Below are 12,365 nucleotides of genomic sequence, written 5' to 3'. Positions count from 1 at the left end.
AATCCTCTGCTGCATTGTGTGGAGTGGAAGGTAAGGAGAAGAAAAAAAACACCCCATGCAGCCATTGTGTGTGATGTAAACCGTTTCCCCTGAAGGAGCTCTGCAATCCTTATTCATGTCCCCATAATACAGTCTCCTAGTCCTCTCTGCATTGGCAATGCATAGGGGTGCACACAGGTGAATGTGCACCCCCTGAGATTGGCCATGCACCCCCTGAAAGCACCAGCCCCCAAACTGGAAGTGCACTTCTGGTTTCATCGCTGGCTTGGCTATCGGCCGCTGGGGGACCCCCCCCCCCAGTTGGCAATCTGGTGCCCTCCAACACTCGGGACGTACCAGTGGCCCCTGCTAGTGGGTGTGGAGGACCAGGACCTTGTGATTACTCCACTGACACCTAGGCAACCCAAACTCCTCAGGACTGTGAGATTCAAACATGTTCTTTGCCTCTGGTTTCTGAATCGCTAGCAGCCACGTGTTCAAGCTTTCCTCTGCAGCCAGGTGGACTCAAACTTTTAGTTTTTTTTAAATGAAAGCGGCAATTCTCATATAAATCACATGATTCCTTATGCTGCGGTTTCAGGAAAAAAACTCTAACCATTGCAGGTTGGGCATTAAACTATAAGAGCTGGCACATGAGGCAACCAATTTGCTGAAGTCTGTTCAAGCTTGCTTCTATTACTTCCTCACCTCACTCTGAACCACAGACTGAATCCGAGCAGCGTAGCTTCTTGGAGATGAACAGCAAGTGAAGGCCCCAAACCAGAAATCCAGATCCTTCTCCAAAATATTCCTTCTGAATATGAAGAGGTTGGAGGGGGGAGAGGTGAAAGGGGGCATGGGGAGCATTCTGGATTCCAGTTTTTAATAGGCAGCATGGGAACCCCAAATCCAATTGCCTGTGAATTCTGGGCAATTCATGTTGAGATCCAAATCTGGATTCAACCCTCACAACCTTGCTAGGAAGATCTCCTCTGCGAGGAACATTCCAGGGTAGGTTTTACATACAAGGCTGCTCCTGGCCTTTGTGTGGGGTATCAAGGCAGGGAACACAAGCAGGGTCTGCAGCGCCTACTACTTGGGTGCACTCAGGTGAATGCTGTGCTTTAAAGATGTCCCCACATATAATCCATATCAGCCTGTGCAGCAGGCCAGGTGCAGTGATGGAAATAGGGTGCACCATTCTATGGCACACTTACCAGGAAATATTTTGTCTGTATTTCCTTCTATCCCTGCCCCAAACTGGCACTGGAGCAAACTGTCATTGTCTCAACAACATCCAGTGTGCCTAAAAAGCAGAGTTTGGCTCCATGCTAAATCTATTTGAAAAGAAATCAAAGCCCACAGAGAGTTTGGTTAGGTAACGTTTACTCACTTTATTCAAGCAAGTTCAGTGGGGCTGCTCCTGTGAGTAAGGGACTCTCAAGCCAGGGATGGGTTGTAGAACCAGACCCAGACAGAGAAGAACTTGTCCAACAAGCTCCTCTCAGCCTTCCTGGTCTCCTGGAAGGAGTCCTGAGAGTGAGCACTGGGCCTTAACTCTCTCTAGGTGAAAGGTGAAGCCAGGTACCTTAAATGTCTCTTGGATATTATTTAATGCATTTCTTTATCTAAGTTTTTGATAGGCAACATGTTTATAAGTGCTGGACTATTGCCATCTATGCGTGTCATGGATACTAAGAACCTTAGAAGTTCAGTTTATGCTCTGGTGCCCCAGCATTTTGCATTTGTCAAATGCACACAAACCAGAAAAAAAAAGAACATTAGAGACAATAAAGTATGCAGCAATGTTTATAAATGTATAACATAAACACTTGTCACAGAAACCATTTCCAAATGCAAAGGACATGACATGTCTTAGGCAAGTTAAAATTGTGATACTGTAACTACATGTGTGGTGAACACAGAAGATTAATTTGAAGAAATGGTGCAAGCTTTGTGTTCTTAAAATAATCTCAGAAATCTCCTTCATGTTTGTATTACTTTTGTTGTTTTTTAAAAATATATATTGTATCTAATCAGCAGCCTAATCTGTCACAGCCCAAGGAAGCTGACTAAAAGCCCTCAGGTTGACTTAACCTGACTATCAACTTCCCAAAGAATGTGTAAGACCTTTTGTGTCACAGCACAGCACCTTTCCATTTGGTTCTGACTTTCAGAGGATGCCAACAGTCTCCAGATTCAGTGCACCCCTGTGCTACTCTTCCTTGGTTACTGGTTTATCAAGGGACTGAAGTACATCAGGAAAGCAGCAAACTGGTGGCCCTGGAGACAGAAGTCCTTTGTTTAGAATGGTGTCTCAATCCAGTTTCAGGGGGTTGTTGGGAAGGGGTGACAGACAGCTATGCATTTTTGGCCTCTTTACTGAAATAAAGTATTTATTGGTAGAAATACTATACCGATAATTGCTTGCAAAGGTAATCCAGGAATCATGACTCTCTCCCTCCCTGGACTATTCCAGATTTGGAGAGAAACCTACTAGTGAAAGTACCTGTATTGCACTACTTTCCAAAGTAATCAGTCCTATCTGGACTGCTTTTTTCTCCTTCATCCTCTCCCCTATTCCTAACATTTTTCAGTGCATTGTTCTCTTGGGTTGAAGTTGAACTAACCAACCCAGTACAGTGCTTTTAAACCCTCAGGTCTTCTGTTAACCTTCTGTCTTCAGCTGAACTTCGTCCTCTGTGTCATGGAAGTGACTGTACTTATTTTCTTTACAAAAACAAACCTGTAATGCTTTTGATAGCAAAGAGCTTTATAAACTTTAAAACTCCACCCTCCCTGCCCTGTCCTGCACTCTGTTTTATAGATGTCTCAGGGCTCAGCAATGTACAGTGATGTGCCCAGGATCACACTCACAAAGCTGTTGCAGAGCCAAGAAAAGCACCCAGAGCTCCTGGGTCTGTGCTTTCAAACAGAACACCACACTTCCTCTCGTAAATGGGATGACTCAGTTGTTCTCACCCAAACCCTTTTGAGTTAAATTGCCTGTGTTAGCTTACCGCATATCTGGCTTGTGCCGGCATGTATATGACAACAGGTGGCTGTGTGTAACAGTAAACAATCCTGCCTTTTAAAACAGGAGGGTCAGCATTTTGGTTTTTTATGTGTTCCAGCATGGGTTTGTTTCATTGTTTACAAATGCAATGCTGCCCTATTTTCTTGAGTTACCAAAAACCAGGTTCTTCAAGAAAACCCAAGCAAGCCAAACTGCACTACACTGCTCCTTATTAATAAATCAAATGTACTACTGATTAATTAGCCATGCTAACAGTTAATTTAATCAGAGAACTCTACTTAGCAATCACAGGTTTAGGGCTTATACTTCTGCTGCAATAAGGCAGAAGATTCCTCCCCTTTTTATGGAAACCCCCCTTGGCTGTTTTTCCTTCTTGGGCATGCTTTTGGAGATTACGGCAGAACAAGTTTTGTTCTCTTCCCCACCTTTCAATACTAGAAAATATGTTGGCATTCTCCCACAGCACTTCAGCTAACCATTCATTTCAGCATAATAGATGTCTTCCAGTCCCTGCTCTTGTGGACAACCACGTCAGAGAATCCTTGTCATAAACTAATCAAGCTTCATCTTAAAACTAGTAGAGGTTTTTGCTCCACTGTTCTTAAATCAATGTTCTAGATCTGCACTGCTCTCAAATGCTCAGAAGAAAAATGATGCACTTGCTTTAGTTAAGAAAGCTTGCTTAAGTTGGTCTAAGAAAAGATATCAGATTCACCCAAAAAACCTTGTCTGCCTATGTCCTCAGACCAACATGGCTACAACCTACACCCTTGCTTTAGTTAAGAAAGTTATAAATGATTAAACCATTTACTTCCATTGGAACAAAAAAGGACTGGTGGCCACTACTTATTGTTTCTATCATAGTAGCATCTAGACTCTCTACCTTTCCTCCCACCATCAAGATCGGCATCTTATGGCACTAATCACCACACACACACGCACAGGTCTAGGTTTGTAAACGGATTTGGATGTTGCAACACAGCACTACAGCCTGTAACCTGCCCTTTGGTGCAGTAGACTTCTATTATGTCCCAGCAGTAGAGAGTTCCACACATGCTAGACAGCTCAAAGAGACCTCCGTTTAAAAGGCCGAAATGCTTGGTTCGAATTCCCACGACTTTTTCCATGTCTTGTGGTTTATCTATTACTAGTTTTAGCATATGGCACTTGTTCTTTGTGGGAGGCCATGGGATGAGTGTTTTATTGCCAGCATCTTTCCAGGTTCCTTGTGCCACCCTAAATGTTGTCTAAATCTGTAAAGACTAAGTATTTTTTTAGCGTAGGATTTTCTAGGGTATTTTTTCCAGTAGGATATTTTCAGAAATGTACAGGAAGGAATTGAACCACTCTTCAGTTCTGTATATAATTCTAGTCCTTGTAGCCAGGATCCTATTTGCAAATAATTAAGGGTAGGGTTGAGTGGAGTGGTGGAGTCGTGGAGGCAATAGGGACACAGCTGGAGCTCATGCTGAATTAATTCTCCTTTTTAATGGTTTTGTTTCTTTACTTTGATCCCTTTTAAATTACAGGGGTTATCTGGGCTGTCCTTTCTAAATAAGGATAGTTAAAATGTATATAATGGAAGCTGATAACACTCCTACCCTACTGTATTCATTTCCTGTTGAGAAATAACCGCATTTCCTAAATAGGTTCTACCAGCACAGGGGTCTTCTCACCAGTTGACCTACAATGGGGCAGGCAAACAAACCAACAAAAAATGCACCCTGTAGAGGTCTTTGCTATTAAAGGTGAACTGCAAAGTCCTACAGGGAAACTGAGTTAAGTATTAAAAGAGTTCTGGCTTCTTCAATAATTGGGCATTCAGCATAGAAATCAATCAGATCTTCCTCAAAAAAACTCTTTTCAGGCTTCATGAAATCTGCTAGATAGTTTGGAGAATGCATTAAAGACACCTCTGACTATATCACTGGGATGTGGCAGACACCAGGAAAATGAACAATTGCACAATATAACTATGTTGTAGTCATTCCAGATTCCACCCATGAAGACACCAACAAAAGCAAAACCTGACCTTGCCAAATGGTAGATCAAAGATCGCCTCTGTGGTGGGAAGAGATGGGCAAAAGCCAGATAACTGTGTGACCATATTTACCTGTGATTCTCCACCAGGATACTGTGGCACCCTGGGAGTGCTTGAGATCCTCCCAAGGGCATTGCAGGGCACCACACAATGTTAGCACTCTTAGGTGTGCAAACATGATTCACAAGATAAACTCAGATATGTCAAAGAGGAATCCATGGTGTGAAAAGCTTTCTGACCTGTTGTGATCTTTCTGAGTTCTTTGTAAGAGAAAAACTGATTTATTTTTTCCCATGGTTTAAAAATGAGTGAAAACTAAGAGCTGGCATTTTTCAAGCAGTGCCTTAAGTCTAACTAGGGGTACCTTGAGTCTAAAAACATTGAAAACCAGTAGCATAGACTATTAAGCAGAGCGAGATAGGTAGCTGTGTTAATCTGACATCCTTTTGCTTATGGATGGTACCATGCTCAGCTGAATGAAGTGGACTGCAATCGACATACCCCAAAAATTCAGTAAGAAAAGACAATACAGTTATATTTTAAGTCTCACTCAGGAAACAAAGGCATGGCCACATCAGATCAGATGTGTTCAACTGTTTCAGCATCGTGCTTCTGACAATGTTCGGTATTAAAAGTTTGACAAAACCTGGCTGGAGGCAGCTATGGAATAAACGGTCTTCCTCATCTTAGTCAGTGAACTCTTATCATCTCTGTACGCGCCTCGTCCTCTGTAGAATTCTGCTATACTCTTGGCCCCCGCGCCTCCTTCGAGAAGTGAGTCCCACAGATGACTTCCTCGCATCAGGTTTAAAAAGTTTAGTACCGTTCCAATCCACTGGAAGGCCTCTCATTTTTGTAGTTTGATAGTTTGAAAAATCATCTTCCTTATATCCCTCCTCATTTCCACTGGCCTCTGTCACATCTACTTTTAGCTTAGCTTTGATGTTTATACTGCTGCCCATCCCTGGAAATATCCAAATATTTCCTATAGAAAAATCAACAACAGTAGTAAAGGCCCAGAATTATGCAAACATTTAGGTACTTGAACACCACTGAAATGGGTTGCAGCTGGGACAGGGTTTGTGCTGATGTTATTTTCTTTACAAGTTATTAACTCATTTTTGTGGCTTTTTGTGGGTTATTAAATTGCTTTCAGGCATTTTTAATCTTTCTTTCCAAGTGTTGTTCTTCCTAAAGCATCGCTGTTGACATCTGGGTTGTTGAGGACCTCAGGAATGCATCTGTGAGCAGAATAAAGCCCAATGGCACGCCTACATGAGGTGCTACCAAGCAGCAGCAATGAGCTACCGCGCAATAGTATTGCCGGGCATTAACCGTGCCACGATGCTACTGAGCTGTACTAATGAACTATTGTGCAGTAGCATCGGGAAAAAAAACTTGGGGCAACAGCACTGAGCAGTACCGCTGGTTACTATAAGCAAAGTTACTTGCTTATGCTAAGTACTAAATGACTGCGAAGCAGCAACTGCACAGTCCACCACTCATGTAGATGCAGTTAATGTGAGGGTACAGATATACACATCAGGCTTTGAAGAGCGGGAATTAGCTAGAGACATCCATTTTGGAATATAAACAGTTCAATGAAGGTGCAGACACCACTACCTGACAGGAATAAAAAAAATAAAAAAGAATTTAAATTTTGCACATTTGTTTCCCAAAGGCCTGTAAGGAAATCATTTAAATTCTGCAAAATGTTTTTCTTAACTGCAAAATATTTTGCACTAAACTCTTAAAATGAATGTAAAGGCCAGTCTTGCCCTGCTTCCTGCCATTGATAACAATCCTGTGTTTCTCACCAATGTTGTGAAAAATATATTTTATGCTGCCAGACTTAGCCAACGATTGTGAGCAAAGGAAAAGTTCCCTTTGCCAAGGGGACCTTTGGCCTCAATGGATTTAGATCAACGTATACTTGTGGAGGACCTCACCCTGAATCCTGCTATATACACATGCCTATGGCATGCACAGACTCATCCCCATCTGTAGCATGTGATCAACTACAAGTTGCTGCAAGCACATTGCCTGTTGTCCTGGGTACAGCCTCGTGTTTGCCCCACGTGCTGGGTGTCAGAGGCAAGCCCTAACATGAGGAGTGGTAGTGACAAGCCCTATCCACTCCTAGTTAAGCTGACAGCAAGGGGTGTACATGCGAGTGTGCATGTGCCAGGGGATTATGGCTTCCTAGAAGGTATCCCAAGTGGCCAGAGATGGATCCAGAAGCTCCCCAGCCGCTACACAGAGATGGCAACAATGCTAGGGGGTAGCCACACTTAAAAACAACCTGAGGCTGCATTTCTGCCTCTCTAGCAACATTTTGTACTCTCACATGTGCTAGGGCATACTATGGTGAGATTAGCACGCTCAGGGAAGCAAGCTAGTGCACGTCAGATGAGAATGCAGCTTGTTTTCCCAGAGATGCCCATTTTAAAGGAGACTCACCAGTTAGTACTTGTAAAAAGGGCTGTGTCTTGAGGAGACGCTACACATGAAAACAGAAAGAAGCAGTGGGGAGGAGCGGGGAGCTGGCTGATTAAAGGAATATACAAAAATGCTGGGGTGATCGGTGCACATGTACCAGCACTTTTTAATTCTTCCTTGGGAAATGTAAGACCTGGTCCTTCTACTGAGATCAAAGGGAATTTGAGCAAAGTTAGGCTTTAACCAGAGAAGTCAGCTTTCAGTACAAATGTGCTTTTTATTCCAGAAGTATAGAAGGGCCCTGGAATTTGGCTGGATTCTGAAACAATCAAGTGTAAGATGAGCAGGGAGGATTTCAGTTTCTATTTTTTTAATAGAAAATAATGCTTTAAGCAGCCCCTGGGCTGTGGCTTAATTTCAGCTTCATGTAAAGCCCAGTCTTTCATTCAAGCTATAAAACTGCCCAGATAGCAGTCTTCTTCCATGACGGGGCATGATAGAAAAAACCCACTGTATTGATCCTATTTTAATTTGTGACAGAGCCTGCTCGACATTATGGCATCTGTTCATCAGCGAGTGATGATGGATATTGCAGCTATTCTGCTGAGGGTGGTGCATTTTCTCTTGTGGCTGTAAAAACCAACGTTAGACTTGCAGGTCCTGCCACAGCGGTCACAGGTATGCATGGCATTAGGGACTGTACTTGACAGGCTGTTTCCTTCGGTCACGTTTCTGTTGTAATTTGAGTGAACATTTCTTGTCATGATGTTGGACTCCATGATTGAGCAGGGAGTGCTACTTTGTCCTGTCTCCTGTGAAAGCCTCCCAAAGGTCTGGGTTAATTTCAAAAGCCTTCATATCCTGCTTGCAGTCATCTTGGAAGCACAGTTTTGGGTGCCCTACTCCTCCCCACCTGCAATTTGCTTGTACAGGATGCCCTTCGGGATGTGCCCATTTTCCATCCTGCAAAGATGGCCAAACCAGCATAGGTGCCACCACATAAGGATAAATCATCCCAGCCAGCAGTTTAGCCCATAAAGTTTGCTAATTTGAAACAGGAATTAAGTTCAGGGAAGTCCTGTGGAGAGCCAGTGGGGCCCTTCTGATCTTATGTTCTTTGAATCTAGTGAAGAATGGCTGCATTGTTAGCTGATCATGTTGCAAACAAAAGACAGAGGTGTGATGTAAGAAGTAAAAAGAAATTGTTCTCAATTCGTACAACCAACCTATACAGAATTATTCCTTCAGACTCAGCCTGGGAAAGACCAGCATCTCCAATGACACAGAAAGGTGTAAAGGATGATTACATCCATCTGGCTGAAGGTAAACACATTCACACTACATATAAATGCACACATTTTTTAATAGCAAGGATAACTAGCTGCTGGAACAAATTACTTCACGGTGGATTCCCATCCCTTGCGACTTTCCTACTTGAACAGAATTTATAGGTTTGATGCAGAAACTACTCTGGTGGCAGGGGTTCATATAGCCTCTGTTATATGTAAGTCCATACCTTAAATATCTATGAATCTATAAATGCAATTGATCTGATCATTGCTCCCTGAGCCAGGCCCAGGGTTGATTGCAAATCCACCACTACGTGTGGTGCTGGATTTGCCGTCGATACAATTCTCAAATGTTCCCTTTCACTGAAGATGCCAACTCTCCCCTCTTGCCTGTTTGACCAATCCTACCTACCATCATCCTGATTGAAGGGGTGTGCCTGCAGCTATTAAGTATGAGCCAGCTGCCCAACCCACCTTTTCCTTTGGTTGGGTGTGCCCTAGGCTGGTAGCTAGTGTCTGCTGCCCTTTCCTCCTTGTTTGATTCTGCCTGTTGAGATGTTGGGCCATAAATACTAATGGAACCCGAGGGCCACAGCCTGTGTGAATCACAAAAGGCAAAGGAATTAGGGATGAGATTACAGAAGAAAACAAAAAATTTAAAACAACCTATTGGGTCCCATAAGTCACTCCCTGGCATTGAAGGCTTTCCCCCTGTAAGGCTTAGTCCAGTCTCGTTTTAAAGGCCCCAGCAATGGGGCAGTTGCTACTGTCTTTAAAGAAACAAAATCTTCCAGGTCAAACGTTATTTTATTTGCCCTGACCACCTTCAGGACAATTTTAGGGATTTACAATATCTCCTTGTCACTTCTCCACAAGTTGAAGGGAGGGCTCAGGCAGCTTCTCTGATTGTGACAGAGCCTGCCCTATAAGACATATGGATAAATAGTTCTGACAAGACGTTTAACTCATAAAATATCTGAAGTGCAAGTTCTTTGGCTTACAGAATAGACTGAGGTTGAACTGAATTGAAAAACGACCATGCTAAGGGAAAGCTTCCCTAAGTTACCACAGATATGCCTCAGGGGTATACTTAGTAGCCGTGTTGGTCTGAGACAAAAAGACGTACAAAAAACAGATATGCCTGAAATCCTTATAGTCAAGCTCCTGCATTGTATGTCACATGCTAGAATTGGTTACGCAGAATTTATGCACAGAGCTGCTTTAAATATGAAGACAAGCTATAGTGTCAATGGACTATGAACTCATCGTAGGATCTTCAGCTTTACTGAAGGATTTTTTTTTAAAAGGGACCAAAAAGTGAACATAGAAAATCAGTGCATATGACAGTCACCTTCCTCTACACCCTAGCTCCTGAGTGGAGCAGAGGTAGGGCTCTACTTCCATCCGCGTGTGCAACAGCTGTGCTCTACCATTACCCGCTACCTGTTTAGAAATGCCCCATAGCAGATGTCCACATGCACGACTCCTATGAGACAGAAAGGGAAGGCGACTGCCGTCTGTAGAGTTCATAGGCCTGCACAGTGGGGCTCACCTGGTACACTTTAAGAGACTCAACTGGCCTCATCAGGCACTTGTACATGTGATGGGGGTTTAGTCTTTAGGGTTGCATTCTGTGGCCCCTAAATTGAAATGGCAGGTTTTTAATTGAAACTCACTGTTTCAATTTAGGGTCTTCCATCACTGTTACAGCAGAGCCTGCCCTCGGCTGGGGGGCGAGCTGCCAGCAGGCTGAGCAGCCCCTGAGCTGCGGGGGCCCCCAGTCCTTCCCTCCATGGTGGAGGTGCTGCCTGAAGCTGGCCAGGTGGGCTGGTAGTGGGCTGGGTGCTGTCTCAGCTTGAAGGCAGCACCTGGCTCCATCCAATTCTTCCCTGACCCTGAGCCGGGACAGCACACAGGCCACTAGCAGCCCACTCGGGTGGCCCTGGCGGGAGGCTGCCACCACAGAGGGAAGGGTCTGGGGCCCCCACAGCTCAGGGGCTGCTCGGCCCCCTGGCAGCTTGTCCCCAGGCTGAGGGAGAGGCGGGCAGTCACTGCTGGAAAAAAAAAGAATCAGGCCCCTCGCCACTTCTGCCTTTTGCAGGTGCCCGCTGAAGGCAGAAGTGACAAGGGGCCCAATCCTTTTTTTCTACAGAGCCTGCCTGCCTCTCCAGTTGGGGGCGTGGACGGGACACAAGCTGACTAATAGCTGCAACACTGTAGTTGCATCAAGCTGTAGTTTAGTTTGCAATGGTGCAAACTCATTTAAAGCTCCCAAAACTCCTGTATGTGTACAGCGTGATGCCATTCAGCCACACAAAGTGACATTTTCATCACGTGTACATGGTAATGGCGTCATGTGTACAAGCACCCAGCCACTTCTTTTAAGCCTCTCCTTGTTTTTCACACCAAGGCAATTCTTTATTCTTTCCTGCTCTACTGTCTGTTACTAATGGTTTGCAAGGGGCTTTTCTTTTGCTTGCTGCCATCTTTGTTATGTTGCATTTTTAAGGAACTTCCTCTATGATCAGAAATGGGAAGAGCTATTGAATTGCCTATTGAATTGCCTGTTGTAGGGAGAAAAGAGCCAACAGAAAATGCACAAAAATGGAGAAGGCAGGCAGTAGGGTAGGGGCTTACACTGTAAGACAGCTGGATGACAGCTATTTTGTGGTTTTCTGTTGTATCATAGCAACCAGATTTTCAACTATATTGGAGTTCACCTATCTGTATTACTCAGAGACTCCTATGTGGAAAAAGTATTACTGTTTTTGACTGAAGAGCATGTTCCTGCCATCAACTGATCCTTTGTCCTCACTGCTCAGAAAGTATTATACACTATGCACTAACAGCTTTTTGGCACTTTCCAGTGCTCTCCTTCTCCCCATCTGTGGAAAACAGGAAGGCTTTCCCCCTTATTACAAAAAATACAATTGCTTTCTCATTCCTGTCCTCCTTTTGTTAGCTTTTAATAGTTTCCCTCTTTCTGTCTCTTGGGTATTGCAGGCTTACCTATTACTGCTTTAATGTTCTGCTCACATACTGTTTTTCTGTGTGAATACAGGATTACACAGTCATAGATGACTGCAATCTGGCAACTCAGTACTGACATCAGCTCTCCAACCTTGCTTCCAATGCTCTTGGCAAAAAATACCTTCTTTGCTGCATTTCCCTATTGTCTCTCTTTCTTTTTGCTCCTGCTCTGCATGTGCTGTAAGCACGAGAATGCAGCACCTATGCAAGTTTGCTGTTCTGCCTCACAGGAAATGGAGTTTGGTTGCCCTTTTCCCTTCTTTCTCGCGATATAGGCTATTTTTCTTGGCTGAACTATATCTCCCATGAAGCACAATTACACCCAGGCACTCCCATGACATACAGTCTCTAAGAGGAAAGACATAGTGTATCATGGGCAATGTAGTCCAACCTAGGATCTTGGCTATAAAAAAGAAAGGGAACCAGAGGGAAACTACAGCTCCTATGAGACACTGTGGCAGCATTTCCAAGAGAGACATATTTAGATTTTCTGCTGAAGTGTTTTTGTTTTCCTCACAGATTTTGAAAAGTTTGACATTTTCAATATTAC

Source organism: Crocodylus siamensis, chromosome 1 (assembly GCF_052110815.1).
Source record: "Crocodylus siamensis isolate JL-2025a chromosome 1, ASM5211081v1, whole genome shotgun sequence".
Taxonomy (NCBI): domain Eukaryota; kingdom Metazoa; phylum Chordata; order Crocodylia; family Crocodylidae; genus Crocodylus; species Crocodylus siamensis.
Note: the sequence above shows the minus strand (reverse complement) of the source record.